Below are 20,461 nucleotides of genomic sequence, written 5' to 3'. Positions count from 1 at the left end.
TAAATTAACTGTGATAGTGATAAAGAGGTTCCTTGATATGATTAAATTGGGTGAGCAGTTCCAAAGGAAATAAATGACTGGCAGTGAATTTGTACGTGCCCCTGTTACAAGTGAGCTGACAGACTTTCCTTTTCTATATCTGGTTCCTGTCTGAACCGGGAGGAAAGAAGACTAGCAGATCTATAATAGTACCACTGCGTTGCTGAAGTTTTACCAACAAATCCCTGATGGTACAGTATCAAGTACTGTGGTCTGTGTTTTCTGTATGTGTGGCTAAAAACTGAACAACATCATTGGGCTTCTATACAGCAGGGGGTAAAGGAGACTGTAAATGTCAAAGCCTGTTGCAATTCCTAAAACTTGAGTGCAAAATCTTTTTAAGAATGGGTTTTGGATACTTTTTGTCTGCTCTTTGAGAATGTAAACAAGGAAAGTCTTGCAGGAATTAAGACGGGTTTTTTTGTTAAAACTGCTTCTGTTGCATTTTGAAATGTCGTTAGCTAATACTCCAGTCTAGAATTATGGTAGAGTTTTGCTATCACGTCACTGTTTTAAAACAGGGGCTTTACTTAAAAAAAGTAAGAATAGATTTGGTTTACAGCCATTTTATAACACTACGCATTGGAAGAACAGACAGGATACTTACTTAGAACTTGTATTTCTAGCTGTCTGTTTGACGTTTTTATTGAAGTTGATAACAAGCTGCTAATGTGAATATGAATGTGGCATGCACCAAGGATTCTTTTGGTCTTTGCTTCCCCTCAAGCTCTGGAGAGGCATGGTGCGGTGGTGGGACAATGGAAGGAAGTGGATACAAAGTAGGTTGGGTGGGCCTGTGCATAGGGAAGCGCTGTGAGGACTGGAAGGCTTTTAAAACTCTCCCACACATTTTCATTATGGACTTTTTATCTTTCTCTGTTATTGCAAAATCTTTCTAAGTAGTAAAATCAACCAATTGCCTAATAATCATTGTATGGAAACTTGGGTTCTAAATGTATGTGCAGATTAATGTCCTGGTGGCATTATTCAAGTCCAAATACAGCGTCGTCTTAATTTTTTTTTTTCAGTTAGGTACATTACTGAGTTAATTGGATCGCATGTCTTTAAACAATTGATTTTCAGTAGAGTTTAATTTTTACTGGTATATTTGTTGAAATCAGTCATCTTCAGCTGCATGTTGGGAAGAAAAGGGAAGGAAGAAAATATTTATCTTGTTCATGCCACTGGTCTATAGTTGAATTTATGGTGATAATGTGTTCAGTGATATGGAAGAAGTCAACCTTTTTCTAGCATAAACTGAAAGTCTTGTAATGACTACTTATTGAGAAGTGTTCATAGGCATGTGCAGTTTTGGTGACTAATTTAGGAGCCTAATCTCTGTAGGCTCCTTATCATTAAAGGGTAAAGAGGTGCATTACTGCATTGCTGTCTGGAGGAAGTCTATGTTAGGTGTGTCTGGACATCACCTTAACATTTCTTTCCCCATTGACTATGTGGAGTCTTTAGAGAGAAGCTTCTGAACAGCAATGTTTAATATTAAGCAGGGTGTTTTTACCTACTCATTTTTGCAGTGGATAGGGAATAATTCAGGCCAAGATCTCTGGTAGTGTGTTTTAAAGCTTTGTGTAGCCATCTCCCCTGGAGCAGCTTGTGTCCCTGAGAAACCTATTCTTTCAAGTATTGTGCTCATGAAAAGATGGGAATTGGATCCGCTTCTCATTAGTGTTTAAAGCATCTGTTTATACTTCCTCATGAGCAAACCAGTTGCCAATTAACCTGAGGGAAGTTCCAGCTGAAGCTCATGCTGCTTCTTTATCCTTATTACTTTAAGGAAGGATCAACACAATGGGCATTGTACTCAGCATCTTTGCCATAGTTTAGGATGTTACATATGTGCAGCTTTCCATTGCAAGTATTGCATGATGCATTACAGTATCATGAAAGTTGCCTGCATTTTTATGATAAGCAGACTTCTTTAAAAAACAAACAAAAACAAAAAAAAAAACCAAAAACAAACCCACAGGTGAACTGTTTGAAAAAGTTTTGTATTTTTTATTGATGCCCTTTTTCTTTATGATTACCATCAAACACCAACAATCCCAAGTTTTTGGATAGAGATTATCTTTAGTAAATCTCAAAGGAAAGAAGTAACCAGTTCCATCAGCTCAGACAGCCTTCGGTCTGACTGCTTATTTATGTATTGCCACTAAGTGATCTGGGGCAACTCCTAGGTCCACTATTTGGTAAGAAGTGTTAGTTGCCTAAACCAGAACTATATGCAGCCTAAAGAGTTTCTCCCCACACACCTTTGTCTAAAGTTACTGACTTCCTATTGATTTGTCACACAACCTTTTTCTATTAGCTTTAGTGAATCAAATCCGTGGTGACTTCATTCTTTGGCTGTACATGAGGAAATACATGTCTTGTCTTAGTAATACTCTAAAAGTGTCATTAGACACTGTCATGTAGATGAATTTTCAGCAGTGAGAGCAAAAGAAGTGAACTGGGTTGCATTGTCACCAGTTTTCCTGACAGGTCTTGACTGGACTACTGCAAACCATGCTTTCCAATTTCCATATCTGTAAAGTGTAAGTAAAATCTGGGACCTCCTTTATTAATTTATTTTAGTTTGACTAAATGCTACAACCAAATTATCCATCTTTTATTTGCCCTTTGAAGTTGAACCCGCTCTTTTCAATGAGGTGAGAGACTGGTGAGATGGCAGCTGGAGGGATACTTATCTTGCGCGTCCATATGGAGTTATGTCAGGTGCCAGTGTTGTATGACCCACCCTAACAACTGTATCTTCCTTCTACACTGGGTTTATAAACACTTTTAATTGGTATCCCTGGCCTCTGTCATGCTGTGAAGCTTAAGACTGTCAGTTTAGCTGCTTTTTAGGCACTTCATGCTATGAAAGTTAAGGGGGACAAGATCCAGTTAATTCATATGGAGGTATGTTTAAGGAAAAGGCCTCTTAAAAGAATATTAAGGAAATGTGAAACTGGCAAACAAAGTGCTCAACTTTTAATAGACCCTTTGTTTCCTCGGTACAGGTCTGTTACTTGAAGGTGTTACCTATTAGTTATATGAATCACTCCTACTTGGAACAGGGCTGCAGAATGAATTAATCGTGTACTATTGTAAGTCAGCGCTTCCTTGCTATTTAATGCCTCTGTATAAGAAGCATAAGTCTGCTGAGGGGAAGCTCATTACAGAGCTGGCTCATATAACTTTAAGCAAGAGTGTTTTGTGAGTAGCTCAATGAGCTTAAGCCACTTGATGAGTGAGTTGGCAAAATCTAACCATAGTAATTTGAACTGGGCAGGTAGAGACACTGCACTAGATCCTGCCAAAGCCCAGTTTGATTGCAACTAATTTGTCATCCCCAGTGATGCATGGAGATATGCAATTGGTGACTACTGCTGATGAAACAGGACAGATCAATTCTAATCTCTTACTGGTGAAGACAGTTATTCATGGGGACATGCATCTGTCTCTTACTATTTTATTCACAGTAAGAGTGCTGTAAAGCAGTAGCAAGTCTGCTGTTTGAGTATCAAACACTGAATGCTAGTATATCTAGATTTGTCAGGTGCTCTTTGCTAAACTCATTTAAAAACTACATATAAAAGTAAATACTGTGCATTAGAAACACAGGGCAAAGACTTGTCCCTTTTTGAAAATCTAATGTATCAAGTTTAGTCTTTTCTGACTCTTGAGAGATTTATTTTCCCCTTGGATTTGCCACTTGCTTTGCAGGGGTATAATCTTTTTGGCAGCACTCTGCATAAGGGCAAGGGGTGGAAGACAATTTGTAATCAGTCAGTTCTATTTCTTTGATGCTCCTCATCAGTGTTTTAACCTTAAAATTCTCCACAAAAGATTGTATCATATTGCACAGTATAAAATGTTATGGTCCAGTTCCAGACATAGGCTTTGTGGGTTTTTTTTCTTGTAGTACAAGAACTAGCTGTGAAAACAGGACTGAATATTAGAATAAGTCTTTTGATTTCATGGCTGAGCATTGTGCATAAATGTCCTTTAGCACTTATGCATGTAGGGGTTTTTGTGACCCTTTAATGCAGAAAAAGTAACATTAAGTGGAACAAAGCATAATAAAATGCTTGCATAGATTTGTCTCTGATCCACAAAAGGGGTACTTTGAGCTGCACTATTGATAATTTATCATGTAGGTGTTTGACAAGCCCACATGTACCTTGATATACAACTCTGCAGATACAGTCCTCAGTATTCTGTAGCACCCTGGTAATATTTTATTCGTAAATCCTAATGCTGAAGCCCTTAAGGTGTCATAAACACAGTGCTAATCCCTGTGAATTTGAGGGGATTTGGTTAGTCAGATAAATATCATGCTCTAAATAAACTCTGGTCCTAACATACAACAGAATAAACATTAATACACACAAAGTATCATAGGATTTAAATTCCTGTTGGTGTATATTAGTCCTTTTCTTTGCAAAGAATAATTTTTCAGAGTTTTCATCTTTAAAACCTTTTCTCTACAAAACTGGAAAGGAATAAATGAGTCCATTAATAAAATGCAGTGAGGAGCAGGGGGAAAGAATATTTTGTTTTAACTTTGGTTATGTGTAAAGGTTTGTGTCTTAAAGTTTGCAAGGATGGCAATATGCCCTCATCTAAAAGGAGAGCAAGGTTCTGCTCGTCTTGTTGAATGAGGGACAAATCCCTGTCCAGCTCTGGGCAATCTATTAATAAGAAGATAGGGAAATAATCAAACCAAGTGGATGACCTAGCATAAGCTGGTTAGTCTATCAAAAAGGCATGTTGATGAAGGTGAGCCTCATCTTTGTCTTTAGAGCAGCAATGTGGGAACTTGGCTTCTTTGAAAAATGATTAAAATGATGGAATGGTACTTCAGTAGAGCTGCACAGGTATGACTGAGATATGGGGTAGGGATCAACTGGTGTAAATGACAGATGGTGTCATCTAGAGATACTGCATATCTCTGATGTTGGAGATCAGACTCTACAGGCGCTTATATTGCTTCACTGGCCTGTCAGCCCCGTTTGTGGCTCTTGCAGTGCAGTTTCTGCGGTGGTCGTGTTGCAGTTGACAGCTTTGCTCCAAGTTTGTTCTATATACTGTATATAGAGATATGAAGATTGTGATTAGCACTGGGGCTTGAATTCATCTTTGGGATGACTGTCATCTCCAAAACACTGAATTCCAAACCCTGTAGTGCTTTCTAGCCACAAGTGTTTTCTTTTGAATTTTCTGAAGGAGTTACTGAATTCTTTGCTCACTGCAGAGCTTAAGCATGAGCTTGGCTTTAACTGGGAGTCCTCAGGTGCTTAAAGTTGGTTTGTAATAGTTTGCCATTTAAAGACTTCAGCCTGATTGTTTAGTTCTTTCTGTCTAATTTTCCTTCTTGCTGCTAAATACCAGTTGCAGGAGGTAGAGGGGAGGTCTTTATCCCCTGAGGCTTTTTAGAGAAAGTGGCAGTTCTGCAGTTCTCTCTGTTCTACATTTCTTTGCACCAGAAATGACCCTGCTGCTCTTTGTCACCAGTGTTTCCTTTTATCCCTCTCCTGGCAGCTGCTCTTGCTCCATTTTGATGTTGGAACAGCAAATGAACTCCCTCTGAAGCAAATGTCATGCCAGTAAAGATGTTGAAGCAGCAAGAAAATCATCTCTGTCTCTGAAGACTGGATTGGAGACCTTTGTGAATGAGATGTTCTTAAAATAGCTCCACAGCATGTTATCTTTCTTAGAAGGTGGAGAATTGAAAACAGCACCACGAGCCACTTGTTTTTGTGTGAGCAGGATCCCTAAATAATGTTTTTTTGGAGCAGGGAGAGAAGCAGGTTGTTTACTTTTCCTCCAAATTAAAATAGGTACAATAATATCCAAGCACTTTGTTTCTGCTATATCTTTTATTCAGTGATGGGGGAGGGAGGAAGGAGGCTAAGACACCAGTACTTATGTTTTCTGGATTGTAGATTGAATCAGAATAGAAAATACTGTTGCTGTGGTGGTATTCTTGGGAACACCATCTTTCAGAGTCCTGACTTCCTGCTCTGGTTGTCCCACAGTTAGCCTATTGTTCTGTCATTGATTCTAGCAACAACAAATTGAACAAAGCAAGTGAGTTGATATGAATTGATTCTATGCCTCTTGCTAAGAGTTTTGTCTGCAACATCATGGCTAATGATCATGATTATTTCTTGTCCTGCTTTCGATTACACTGAAACAGTGCTTGCAACAATTTGCTATGTCAGATTAGCTGTATTTTGACCCAGTGTTCTATAGGTATGACTCGGTGAAGTCCTGGGTAGATTAAACCTTTAGGTTGTTAAGTTCTTGCAGGTGGTGATGTATCTGTAAATACCAGTCAGTTTTATTTGCTCTAGCTTTATAATGATAGCACAAAGTCCAACCTGATCCCGATTCCTCTCTTCCCCCCACCCCCTGCCTTTATTTCCAGTTTGGATAGCTGCTCAGTGCTTTTTCATGCAATGACTAATTTTGTCTAGCATAATAGCTCATAAATCCTTCACCATGTCACAGTTCCTTGAGTGTTGTAATAGACCAGATGCATTCAGTATCAAAAAAACCTAATCTGTTATGGAAACACTTAAACAGTAATTGTTTTAATTGCGGTCTTTGCAGCAGCACACCTATCTGTTACAGCAGGGCAATTTTGAGAATGCAACTTAAACAGTTTTTCTCTGAGGGTAGAGAGTAGTGATTATTCCCTGTGGTCTTGCCAATATTACTGTATTTCTTTGTCATACACACACAGTCCAGATAGGAATACGTACAGGACCAAGACATCTGGAAACTAAGAGGAAACAACAAACTTGCAGCCTGGTTCATGACAACATTTCACTCCAGCATTGTCTTCAGAGTGTGATCCTGGTAAACTGGGATAATGTAATGCTAATTAAACTTAAGTTTACATAGAAGATTTGTTAGAATTGGTGCAACTCAAAGCCTGTGCTTTATTAGATCATCACAGATATGAAAAACAAATTTCATATTGAATCCAGAATTATATCCATATATCTGATAGTAGACTTTGGTAATGTTTATTTGAAATGGACTGTGTGAAGCCAAATCCTTGCTTAGTTCATGTAAGATGGCATGGCTTCTTTCAAACTGACCTCCATGCTGGTTTTTTGTCTTGGGTCTTTTTTAGAAGCAAGGTTCTTTAACTGTGTTATGATGGAAATAGTTTAAAGGTTTTTGTGCAGTGTGGTGTATGGAGCCATTCAATGCTCTATTTTCCATGTGATTTATTTAACTTCTGTCAGATTGTTCAATGAGTGTTTGTACTAATGCTACCTGTCTGAGCCTGCTGTGTTTGTCAGAGCTGGTGAACCACCTGCCCAAGTTATTAACTTACAATGGTTATTTTTACCATAGGTTTACATACCTTTTGATGCTTTGGGCTCCTATCTGTTGCAGGAGAGTATTTCATATGTAGGGATATTAAGTTACATTAAATATTATGGTGTTATTAAAGGATCTGTGGAATTTCAAATAACTAATCTCAGGTAACCAACAATAAATGTAAAGCCAAAACCTTTTTACCTTTACTGTGTTTTTTTTCACAGTATTGTTAATGAAATAACAGAAACCAATTTCTCCAGGCAAAAACCAGTGTGATTTTAATCTGCGTGTGACGGTACCTTTATATATTTTCCAAGAGTTGCATCACCATTTGCTGCTTGTTTAAACACATCACATGTTTAGTGACCTTGTTCTTCTATGTGATCCACTGTTTCTGAAGTAAAAACTAGATAAAAATAATACCAAGCCAGAAGTTGAGTAGAGTTGCTCTAAATTACCCTAACTGAGGATCTGGGCAACCATGGCCTCTAGGGATAGCAGAGATTCTCAACTAGTGTAATGTAAAATACTTCGTACAGGCAAGACTCTCAAGGTAACTGATTAATGTATCATGATAATAAAACCTATGTGGTTCTGGCCCTATGCAGTCTATTATAGTTTGGATACATTCTTTGGACTGCTGTTGCTGCTGGGTGCTTTTGATTAACTTTTCTGCAGCATACCTCTAATATTAGTGGATTATTTAATTTGCACAGTGTGACCATGTGCACAATTACTTGTTTATGATGTTCTTAAATATGGTGAGTGTAATGTCAGGCACAGAGGTGATGATCAGGAGGTTCATTAGTCAGGACAAATCTCTGACAGTAATCTCATAATTTATACCTCTCAGTTTTATGTTGGGTAAGCACATTTGCTTAATTCAGCATCGAGTTTACATGTCATGCAATTCAGTTGCTGTCTTGATTCAAACCTAGTAGCTAAGAAAGATAAAGGGTTAGGAAATAATCTTCATTTACATGTAACCTGGTGTACTCGTTCAGGTGACTGGAAGGTCTGTTTCTTTGGTTAGATAGACAACAATCATTATGTTGTACATGGAGAATTTTGTTAGTTTAAGAGCTCTTGCTGATATTTTTCCACCCGAATGATCAGCTAGCTTCGGGTGTTTGATTTCCTGATAGCCTCAGGAGAGCCCCTGTCAACGTTCAGTCTTAGCAGCAGAACATAGTAGCAGATATAGCATGAGCTATTTTGGCTATAACATCTGTTGTCTTTTCTCTCAATATATTGCAGTGCCCTCTTTATGAAGTCCAAGAAACTTTAACTTGTTTTTCCCAAATCGTGAAGATGAAGCAATACTCCATGTAAGGTAGAGTTTGGGAATTTGTTAGTTATGCTGTTGCTTCACATAATGATTTACTTGAAATCAGATGTTTTTGAAGAAAATAAATCTTGTGTTATGTGCATTGGGGAGCAATAAATGCACGCCTCACATGTAACGTACATATTAACTGTTGTTATTTTGTTTATCAAAAAATTATTTTAATGAATGGAGTACTTGTCTTGCTTATGCAATTGAGTAATCTGTGTAGGAGTAGGCAGTAAAACTAATCAGGAAAAGTCTGATACAACATTTTGTCAGAAACGTGAAGAAAATCTTCTACAGGTCTGTGAATATCTGAATACTTTTATTTTTCTTGGAGTCGGTGAAAGGGGAATTGATAAGTAAAAGTACTAGATGCAAAAATGAAATCACTAATTGAAGAACATGGACTTTTGTAGCAGACGGTTTCATAATCATATATAAGTTTAATTAGGGGAAACATTAAAAATTGATGTCTTCAATTTTTCACCTTTTGTGTGAAGGTGGAAATAATTAATTAGCATTACTGATAGAAACAAAGTTTTTTGTGTTTTCTCAGTTGTTTTAAGACCATTGATGTTTTTCCTAATCCTGCTTTTTGACATGATAATATCCCTTTAAGGGCTTTCTTTACCAGATCAATTCCTTTCTTACTAGGAGAACTAAAGCTTTTCAGCTGTCCATCCAATTTATACTTCTGGACTAAATTTCTCATATCAAGATAACCAGCAGCAATACTCCCCTCAGGAGACTTGTATCAATTAGTTACATGTCACTAATTTCTGTGGTATTGGTGGACCAGTCAGTTGTAAGAAAGCTGTTTTGTAAACAGTTATGGCTGTTGGGGGTTTGTCTTTACTTTTTTGGTTAGGATTTTGTTTGTTTTGAAATACATCTTTTACATGGCAGCTACTGAAAACCTGCAGATTTACATATGTGGATGAAGATGTATGGGGTAGCTTTAGCTCCTTTTGGGATGCTAATTACCTATGGATTTCACATAGGACTAATGAGGTGCCATGTTATACACAGCTAAGCAAATTTATTCTAGAAATACTTATGATGGGAGAATGTCATCCAAGAGATACAGGCCTCTCAAAAAGTACAACAGTCGTTTGTAGCTGTTGTGTAAATCTCTTGTGCCTATGGCTGTATGTGTGCCGTGTGCCTGCTACCACTGCGATGGCACTCTTAAATGTATCAGTCTGAATTCCAGGCATCTTAAAGGCTGCTGGTAACTTTTCTTTTGCCATATAGTCTTAATGATATTCAATTTAATTCACTGTAAAGGGATGTGGGAAGTAAATAGTCTGTAAATAAGACTCTGGGGTGACATAGTAGCAGTCTGGCATCAAAAAGAAGGGGGTGCAGTCTAAAGAGAAACTGTATCTGAGATGACATGGCAATTCAGAAGCCACTGTTGCAGCTTTATATACCAATGTCTATGATGAAGAAGAGATGGTTCTCTTGTTCCAACATGCACTAAGCCTTATCTTTGCAGTATGATGCTATGCTGCTCACCAGATCCTAGAGGATCTATGCAGTATCAGAATCTTCACATCTATCTCATGTAAGCTTTTCTGAATTGCTTCTGATAAGTAGTTGGATGTTACTTAGGTTCCTGTTGTTTGGTAGAGGGCTTGGATGTTATCAATGAAGTGCTTGTTTAGCTTTCGCATGCCGTGCTTCTATTGCCCTTGCCTGCAAGCCTTGTCAGTGTATTTCACAATATAGGTTTGTGCATGTATTTATTTCTGGGTTGTGGGGGGCAGTGGGCGGTGGGCGGGCAGGGGTTGTGGTGTATGTGAAGAGACAGATTTGGTGAGAGCTAAGCATTTATCAGTCGCATTTTATACTCTGTAGCCACAGCACTGGCACTGCTTACATCCCTGCTGTCTCTCCAGCTCCTCAACATCACTGACCAAGTTTAAGTGGGAAGAAACTATGGTGCTATATTGATAATGTGAGTGGGAAATGCAACCTAGCAGGAAGGCAGGTTATTCCCCAGCTGGAATGCAGACCGGGCTTCAGTTAATCTCTCCCTTAGCCAGAGAAAGGTGGTTTTATACTATTTATTATGCATTTGGTTGTTTTTTTCAGCACTGATATATCTGCAAATGCTATAGCACTGTTAGTCTTTTAGTATCCATTTGCCATATTCGCAGATGTATCAGGACATGAAGCTGTTTGCAATCACTCAAGTCTAATCCCAAGTAGTGCCATAGGATCTTGTGAATTGCTCTTGGTTCATACAGAAGTAAATGACAGTGTAACATGTTGTTTTTAAGAACCTGCTACCAGCTGTCTTATGATTTTTTCAGACAGCTGAATTTCTTTTCACTGATGTTTAAGACAAAACTAATTTGATATGATTATTAGAGAAGGGAAATTAAAAGGACAAAATCATACAGGAAGCTCATTAAAATGGAAACTCTGAAATAACTGGGTAATTGGGCATTGATTCTGTCCTCACCCCCTCACTCACTTTATGAGCAGTTTTGTATTAAAAGTAACATGTCTACAGGATGATGCTCCAACATCTGTTATTGCTGAAACAAAATTATTTGCTTGGTTTTTTTCTTCTCTCCACATTCTTCCAACATCTGCATGTGTAGATCTGTCCTGTATATTAATCATATCTAACACTGCTCCTTTCCAGGGAAAATGTATCAAAGGGTATGGAATTCTATCTTCGGTTAGGAGGGGGATGTTTTGGTGTGGGATTTTGTATTTCCATTCACTTTTATTAGATATTAGGTGACTGACTGTGAAACAGAATAATGTGAATGAGGACTCTGAGGGCTGCTAGCATGAAGCCCATGTGCAGCTATGTTGCTCTCAAGTGTGTTTCAATGTGAAACAAAGAAGTTCACAGGCTATGGCCTGTCTGTCTTCTGAAATGTTAGTGTCACCTTACATGATTAAAACTATGCAAATAATTTTCCTTATTTTCTGTTCTCAGAATGTTTTCAGGCAAATGACCATCTTTTAAAAGTATTCCACATTGAAAATGCTCGATAATTGTGTTGGGGTTTTGATTTTTTTGTTTGTTTGGTTTTTTTTACTTTATAGGTTGATTCTATAAATTGATTATAAATCTGTCTGCTGAATGTTTGCTGTTTCAATCACTCTGGCTGTGATTATTCTGATAGGAAGCAATATATTTTCTTTGTTTTATGTTTTGGATGATTGCTAAAATATATATGGTTACATGTGCCAATTTTAAGATTCAGTTTGTTTATGAATGTGACTTACTGCTTCTCCTCAGTATTTGTACTATAAAAATACAACTGCATAAAGGTTCATAGCAAGAAAACAGAAAAAGCTGAACAATAGATTTGAAATAATATTTGGAAATCTCTTCTGATCTCTAATTATGATGATGTTAATTGCATCTTCCAGTCTTGAAACTATGTTCTCGTTCAGAAAGCACATATTTAAATCCATTCCTATCCAGGAAAATGCTTGAGCTTAGTTTTAAGCATGTGCATAAGTTATATTAGTTAAATGACTCATAACTATTTGCTTAAATCCTATCCAGTGTTAGACTGACTAAATATATTAGAATTACGATGCAAATACTGCAATAAATAAGATAAATATGGGTGTCGGTTTTGCTATGAATTTATCACTGATTTTGACTTTTACAGTCATTTTCATGGTATGCAGTTGAAATCAGAAAAGAATGGAAATTTCAACTAATTTTTTTAATATGCTGAAATGTATTAAGTTACACAAAAGAATCCATGTTATAGTAATCCTGTATGTATACAGGAAAAGACTACTCAGCGTGCATGGCAGATGGTTTCAAAGGAAATCCTCGAGAGCTAGGATTAAAAAGCAATTTTCAGCAAGTTTAAAATAGGTCTCCATATTTGGGTCACGGATATTTAACTCTTTCATTGCAAACAAATGAGGGAGAAGTCTTGTCAGATTATTATGGAAATGTTTCTTTCAATAAAAGCTGACCAGTGCTCACTGTGCAAGAAAGAAATGAGAATGTCAGTTGATTCTGCTTCTGATCCTGTTCTAACAGCAGGAAGTAGAGTTGTGATGTACAGAGACAGTGGTATGTTGCAAGTTAATGGAATTCATTGTTCGGCTAACAAACAATGGCAACCCTTTGTAAAAATATGTATATGACTTCAATTTTTTGTCTGCCCACTGAAGCAAATTTACATAAAGACAAACACAAAAATTGAAGAACAAAATATAAAGAATGATTTTGATTTTGTTCTGGGTCTGCAAAGTTGGAATTTCTAGGGAGACCCAAGGTATAAAGATGAAGGTACCTAAATTCCATTTCGTTTCTGATTTCTGAACTCTGTTCCTGCCCCTATCAATTTTCATTGATTTCATTGGCCTTTGGATCATAGCTTCATATTTTTATACTGCAGCAGAGATATGTGGATAATCCTGCTCCTCTATCTTACCCATCACTTTTTATTTTAAACTTTCTGATAAAAGTAATTTCTGGTGTCTTAGAAATGGCAGATTTATACCTGTTTACATTTAGTAGATTATACTTAATCACTGTTTATTAAAGTGTAAAGACTTTACATATAGTGATTTTCTATTCCTTTTTAGGTACGGCAAATGTGTCTGATACATGATAAATAAGAAATTGAACAGCAGTACTTTTGTTCAGTCATAGGCAGGAATGAACATGGGCTCCAAGTTTTGCTTGGAAGTATGTCTGCACTTACAAATGGAAAGCAAGCCCATGTTTTCTAGAACATGTTTTAGGGGCACACTAGAACTTGATTTTTTTTAAATTTTTTTTTTAAAAAGGTTATATTCTAAAATAAACACTACCATACAAACGTTGTTCCAGGCTGCAGCTATTTAGTGGTGGTATTCGAACATCCAGAAATACTATCATCAATACGATGCATAAAAGTGTGCAGATCAGCTTTGTATTCTAAGAGCAAGAGAAGACACTGGGCTTTTAGTTGGTAAAAATAGCACAGCAAGTTGGAGATTATTAGCTTTAACTAACTTATACCAGCTAGTAAATGTACCAAGAATGTAATTCACATTTACATCAGTGCTTCTTTCTACACTTACGGCAGTGTAAAGGAACCTCAAGTTTGACATGAGCTAACTTTGCTTTAAAAGGACTCTTTTATTTCCAAAGTAGAAATTCAAGTTAGACCTTAAGCAATGTTTATCACTAAATGAAATATAGCAACTGATACTATTTTGTGTTCTCAAAGCTCAACTGGGTGTGTTTTGAGTGGATTTGGAAAGCTTTCTGAGCAAAGGTGCCTGATGCTCTGCTAAGTGAATTATAGAAGTAATTGCTGGTTTAAATTTCATCCTATGGAGAAGTTAATTGCTTTGCTCTTTGGCTATTATATTGGCTACATGTTAACAGCAGAGGACAATGTGCTTCTGAAAGGGCTTTGTAAATGTCCTAGTGGGCTAACTAACTGCAGGTATATCTACAAAATGTTAATTAACAATGCTAAATAATAGGTGTTTTCTGCAGGACTGATTCAAGGTAGATATCAGAGGTCCTATGTGCTATTCAGAAAAGAAAATTCAGACGATGGATGAAAATAATGTTATAAGGCAGCTCTCAGTGTTCACTTCCTGTACGAAAGCTAGAAAGCTTCAGTGGACTCCGGATTGGCTTTTAGTTAAAGTTGAATCTGTTCTTCTAGGTCCTTGTTTTACATCACCTTCGATGGGAAGTTTACCTGTGTGCATCTTGATATGACAAGACCTAGCTTCATGTGATTTTACCAGGTGTTTTTATCTTAGCATAATCTGTTTCAGATGATTATTCCAGCAAAAGGGGAACATTTAGTCTTTTTAGTTGTAACAGTTGGGCCTTAAAATTTGTGAGGCATCAGGACAAGGAATAAGTTTAAGGAACTGTTTGAAGTGGAACACAGAAGTGGGTTAGTGGATGTTTGCAGAGCACTCCTTGGTAGCATGGGAACAGCATGGAAGAGAGCTTTGAGATAGTAGTTACATTAAAAATACAACAAGTAACTGGTGGAAGTTATTATTATAGGCTAATTAGAGGCAAAATTCCACATCTCTGTGTTAGAGATGAGTAAGGAGAGAATATGCTATCAGGAACTTGGAAATGAAAGTAAGTAACTTCTGTTTATGTAATAAGAGGCAGAAGCAGTAAGTGAATGCATCTATGTTAGTCTTCTCTTTGAAGCAATGGATTAGGAAAACATTTTATAGCATAGGTGAACAATAGCAGGACAACACTGAATCCAAAGAAAAGGGCACTGGATGCTCAAGATGTAGATTGATGAGAATCTGGATGGCAGTGTTAATTGTGTGAATGGATGACAAAGGCTTTGCCTCAGATGTCTTGCAAGAAAGGATGCATAGGCCTTAGCTGCAAACAAAGCATCTCCTATGAACGTAACCAAAGTGTGATTTTTTTGAATGCTTAATTCTTGGAACCCATGTTCCCAATGTAATTATGTTCCTTCAGAGGGCAATTATGAGTGCCTAAATTAGATGTCAAAAATTGAACATCCCAAGCTGTTGTCAACCATGATGTGTCACCAAGTCATGATACTATTAATACTTGGGAAAAAAAAATTCACCCATGACAACAGTTATCTTTGATCCGCATGTTTGTAAGTGTAGTTCGGAATTTTGCCTTCGATTTTTCAAAGACTTGCATCTTTCAAAGGGAGGCATAATAGATCAGTTCAGATTCTTCTGTCATTGTTATCTTCTAGGACTCTTGTTTCAAGTAGCTTTTGAAAATTTCTGTGAAGTACCAGATGATCTGAGATAAGATCTAATCCAGATGTCTTTGGATAGTCAGAGCAATCCATTCTCTTGACTTTAACGAACTTATGATCAAGTTCTAAATAAAGGAATTAGTGTTGACTTTAGAGAATTAGTTGATTTCCTTTACTCACTGTACAGTCAAGTATTTGATAAAGCAGGGGTTTCTTGTATGGAGTCAATTGTCTGATGGGTCAAAAGCGGTTTTTTGTTGAGGCAAAACACAACGGAAGGGGAGTAAGCTCGTGCAGATCACCAAAAATTAGACAAACAGGTGGAAAGGAGTAAGCTCATGCAGATCACCAAAAGATTAGACAGGCGGGTGGCCCCTGTTAGGGGCCAAATGAGAGTCATCCAGAAACTACACCAATGTGCAATGCTGAAGCAGTGTGTGACATGCTATTAAAATGTGCTAAAAAGAATACTGTAAAAGGGAAGATTCTCAGATGTTTGTCTGCTAGAGCTGTAAAAATGTTCTACTTTGTATTGGTTGTGCATTGTTTGTTTTCAGTTAAAATAATAACTCTCAGGGAAGTAATTCCTAGTTTTCTGCAGCCTTCTTGGAGATGATTTTTGAAAGTGAAGGTTGGTACTGCAAGTAGGGTATTGTTCAAGAAGTTACTCACTGTGCTTCTTCCTGCAGAAGTGTACTTGAGCATTTTGAGATGAGATTGCACCGCTGTGGCAGTGGGAATGGAAAGCCAAACATCCATCCAGGCCTAATACTTCTTAAATTTTACTGAGGAGCTACCAGGCTATCCTAATGTTGATAAATCCTTTTTCCAAAGCAATGTTCTGCTCTCTGACAAATATGTAAATTTCTGAAATTATGTCATTGTACAGAGTTCTGAATACTAGAAACCATGGCTCTTTAAAGTAGTTAAAAGCTTCCTTACCTTCAGAAACTCTTAACAGGAGATATTGAAGGTTCAGTTCCACTGAGTGCTTTGGAATTTCTCCCTACTTATATCTTTTTGTAGTGTATGTTTATAAAAAAGTGTTTTCTGAGTAGATTACTGAAAGCAATAACCTATTCCTATCAAGGCCATGAATTCACGTTTAAGGTAACTAGTTAGGCAGAAGTGAAAGCTTACATACTGATAAATTGTGCTATAGATGGGCTTCTCTGCATTTCTTTATGGATGGTATTTTAAGTAGCAAGTTGAGGAGAAACAGATAATGAAAATTGATTTTTCTCTGCAGGTCTCTTGCTTGCTGTTGGACTTCGACAGACCTAATCTGTGAAGATAATTAAAGTTCCTTTGCTCTGAATGCTGTAAGTGATTTTTTTGTTTGTTTGTTTTATGGAAATCGTTAGGACTCTATTTGACTCACGTACGGATAAAAGGTGGAAATGCCAAATCACAAACAAATGGTACAAATGAAGTTGATGCAGACTTGTTATATGACTGTACATGTTTGCAGGAGGCATTTCTAAACAGCATTTTGTATTTGGGAACACCCCTGTCTCCATTCCAGCCACGCTGATAAATGCAGTAGCAGAACCCTAATGGCAAATTGCCAGTGAAGATACCAAAGGAAACAATGTTTTTATGCTTCTATCAGGACTACAACTAGATTACTAATCTCAGCATGGTGGAGGGAATCTGCTGTTGTTGTGTGTATTGTATTTGGTTGAGAATAAACACCTGAAATATCAGTATAATATCTTAATCAGAATATCATGTAGAGAAGCTGGAGGGGTGATAAAACTTGTGAATGAAAAATTTTCCCATTGGTAATGACACAGAGTGGTGGCCCTGGCTATTATTTAGCATAACAGTTGTTTGAATTTCAGGTGCCATGATAACATAGCAGCAGATTTAAAATACAGCTTTATTGTTTAATAGACTTCTCACAGGAGCAGACTTGCCTGCTTTAAACCCTGTAAATGTAGAAGCATGGTTTCTGGAGCATCTGGGATAATACCCCCCATAGTACATGGAATCCAGCAATTGTATCTGGTAGGCTGCTGCAGGGGGGCAGAAAGTTGGTAGGAGACTGGAAACAGAATGCCATGTTTTTGACCTTGTTTCAGCATCCCTTTAGTATCCTTAGGACATAGCTAGCACTCTGCTGATTCTATAATTAATAGTTATGCGTGTTACTAATGACACATTTCTTAAAGACGCTCTTGTAGCAATAAAACAGTTGATATTCTTGCACCAATGAAAACAGGCAAAGAGCTCTTCATACGCCCATTTTTTCTCCAAAGCTGTGGGAACAATTTCCTGGCTTGTAGAACAAAGAAGCTAGAACAAATTACATAGCCAACATCTGCACCTGGCTCACTTATTAAGCAAGTATTTGGCATAGATGCTAAACTATCCTCTGCCAAGAGAGCCATGCTGATACAGTTGTTCAGGGATGAAGTTGTGATAATGTCTTTTCCTTTTTGGTTCACGAAAGCTATTTTCTTGATTTGTCAAAATCAAAATTTTGTTGGAAAGGAAAATATCTTTTTACTTTTAGATATCAGAGGTTAATTAATGGCTAATCAAACTTTTTCTAACCAACTATGTTAAGATTATGATGGTGTATCACTTTAGTTCCAATGGCAGACACATCACATATGGGTTGCCATTTTGATGGCTCTGAGTGGTAATCTGACCCATAAAAACTGAAGCATAATATGCAAACTGATTTTTTTCTGGCCTGCCCTATACTTGATGCCATCTGTGTTAGGATGGAAAAGAGCCTGCTCAAAATGTGGTCTGCCAGTTTTAAGCAGAGTGGTAGTGTCAGTCACAGTTGGATTTTAAAGAATAGCCTCATGTGAATGAGAAGGAAGATTCTCCTGAGAACAAGAAGTTTCACTTGATATGTCTGTTAAGTCCTGTGGCCTATGGAACATCCATCAGACCTTTCCATGAATTCTTCACATGGATTAAGTAAACTAAACTGACTTTCTAAAAATCAAGAAAAAACATTCAACTTTCAAATGTTGCTCTCCCTCCCACCACTGCTTTCTATTGCTGTCATCCATAATGGAATACAGTGCAGGAAGCTGACGGTATCTGATCCTGTCAAGTATTTGCAGTGTATCCATTCAGCAAAGCCAATCACAGTAAATTATTTTGTAAGTTTTGTAGATATGTATTTTTTTTCATCTGTTTTATGAATCCTGTTGAAGTCATAGCATTCAGAGCCTTGGGCTGCTATTTCTGAATTCCTATCTTTGACAATTAACAAAAATCTATGTTGTAGTTGAAGGCGAGTACCTATCTGCTGATGATGCATATCAGCTCAAAAATTAAGATATTTAAGCACCTGATTTTCATTGTAGTCAATGAGATCTCAGTTCTCTTCTACTCAATTTGAGACAGCCTGTGCTCTGAAGTCAGAGATTCAATGACCCTGTCTTATGTGTAATGACAAGTGTCTTGGTACTATTTATAATCCAAAGAAACACATTAAATGATTTTTACTGGTCAGGAATATGGTCTGCAGAAATCTCTGATTTATTTTTTTTTTAATCTCTTTAAATTGATTACATTGTTTGAATGACCATTTGCTTTTGCAGTAAGGAAGCATGTAAAAGAAGGCACTCGTCAATGAATTTCATGTTCGTGACACACTTGAACATCCCTCTTGGGTCCTTTTTAAGCCTTTTATTTCCAGGCTAAATAAACACCAATTTCAGCAATGTCTCATCTATTCCCTTTAATTACTGCTGTTGAGAGAAAGTTTCTGCCGATGCAAATGTGCTATTTTGTCATGTCACATCAAATTGCATCAGCCTTATATTTAGGAACAAAAAGAGGGGGAGGCTGAGACAGGATGTGGCTACAAATGGAACCAAAGGGTTTTCTTAAATATAGGCTGAAAATAGACAATTGAGGCAGTGATGCTTTTTCAAGCAAAAATCCATGAAAGGGAAAATCAAGTCTGTGACGACTGAAATGAAAAGCAGGGCTGGGGGTGTGAGAAGAGGGAGTTCTAGATGAAGGCGTGAGCTGGTGTCAGGGAAAAGCTGACGAACCTCTCATTTATGTAAACACCCTTTGCATGGTCAGATTGGTGTGAAGTGGTTTTAGCATATCTTAGACCACATACATGTCCTCTTGTTCCTTCTGTGCTGGCTAAAAAAGTTACTAGCCATGCTTCCCTCCAGCTTGTTGCAGGGCATGCCACCTGTCCTTTCCTTTGTGATTATCTCCCCTTCAGGTCTCAAAGCTGAACTTGTTGATTGCTTCCCAACTAGACTTATTTAGATTGAAAGAAATTTTAATGACTGGTCTTTGCTACCTTGGATGTCTCAGCTTAACCAAGTCACTTGCAGGAATTGTCCTAAATACCATACACCTTTATTCTCATTGACTTATCTGTCACTATATGCTGCCTTGATGCAGGGGTTGTTCATTAGATTTTTTCTTCTCAAAACATTATCAAATTCCCAAGCCTAAAATCAGTATGGTGCAGAATGGCTCAGCTTTATTCAATTCTTTGTGCCTGTTTACATGATGGTTGAATTTGATAATGTTGGAAGTATTTCTTCTGGCTCCTGGGTCAACCTGCAGAATTCTAAGTATGTTCTGTGTAAGCTCCATAAGCAAAAATCAAGTAGTTTGTTCTCTGTTATTTTTGCATGCATTTTGTAGGGTTGTACTGTACTAGATGAGATTTTGGGGTTTGGTTTTTTTTCCTAGTGGGCTAACCAAACAAATAGTAGTAAAGTTAAAGGAAGAGCGTACCTAATTAAGCAGGAGGAAGTTGAAGGAAAAAAACTGGGAGGAGGCATATAAAATTTGTGAATCACATCTAGCAAAATTTACTTAAACCACAGTGGAAATAGATGAAAAAATAGTTATTTTTCAGATGCTTGGTATAGTGTATTAAATTCTAGTAACCTAGCAGGCCTTTAGAGTATTACTATACAATACTTACATACTCAAAATATCTTTAAACATGAATTAACCCTTAAAAGGCGCTTGCATTGCAGGAGTGTTGTTGTCCATCTATAACAGACAGTTGCCTTGAACAACTTAG

At 37.3% G+C, this 20,461-nt stretch overlaps 1 protein-coding gene across 3 annotated transcripts in view; it reads left to right on the top strand.

Moving 5' to 3' along the window:
• Positions 1 to 20,461, top strand: part of LYRM9 (LYR motif containing 9) — a 44,726-nt gene that overhangs the window by 1,065 nt on the left and 23,200 nt on the right. For all 3 annotated transcript variants that reach the window (XM_030027588.2, XM_030027589.2, XM_030027587.2), the window contains exon 2: positions 16,676 to 16,748. The gene's annotated coding sequence lies outside the window, so the exon portion shown is untranslated. The remainder of the gene's footprint in view (positions 1 to 16,675; positions 16,749 to 20,461) is intronic.

This window comes from Aquila chrysaetos, chromosome 10 (genome assembly GCF_900496995.4).
Source record: "Aquila chrysaetos chrysaetos chromosome 10, bAquChr1.4, whole genome shotgun sequence".
Classification (NCBI taxonomy): Eukaryota; Metazoa; Chordata; class Aves; order Accipitriformes; family Accipitridae; genus Aquila; species Aquila chrysaetos.
The sequence above is the reverse complement of the archived record's forward strand: the minus strand, read 5'-3'. Positions and strand labels throughout refer to the sequence as shown.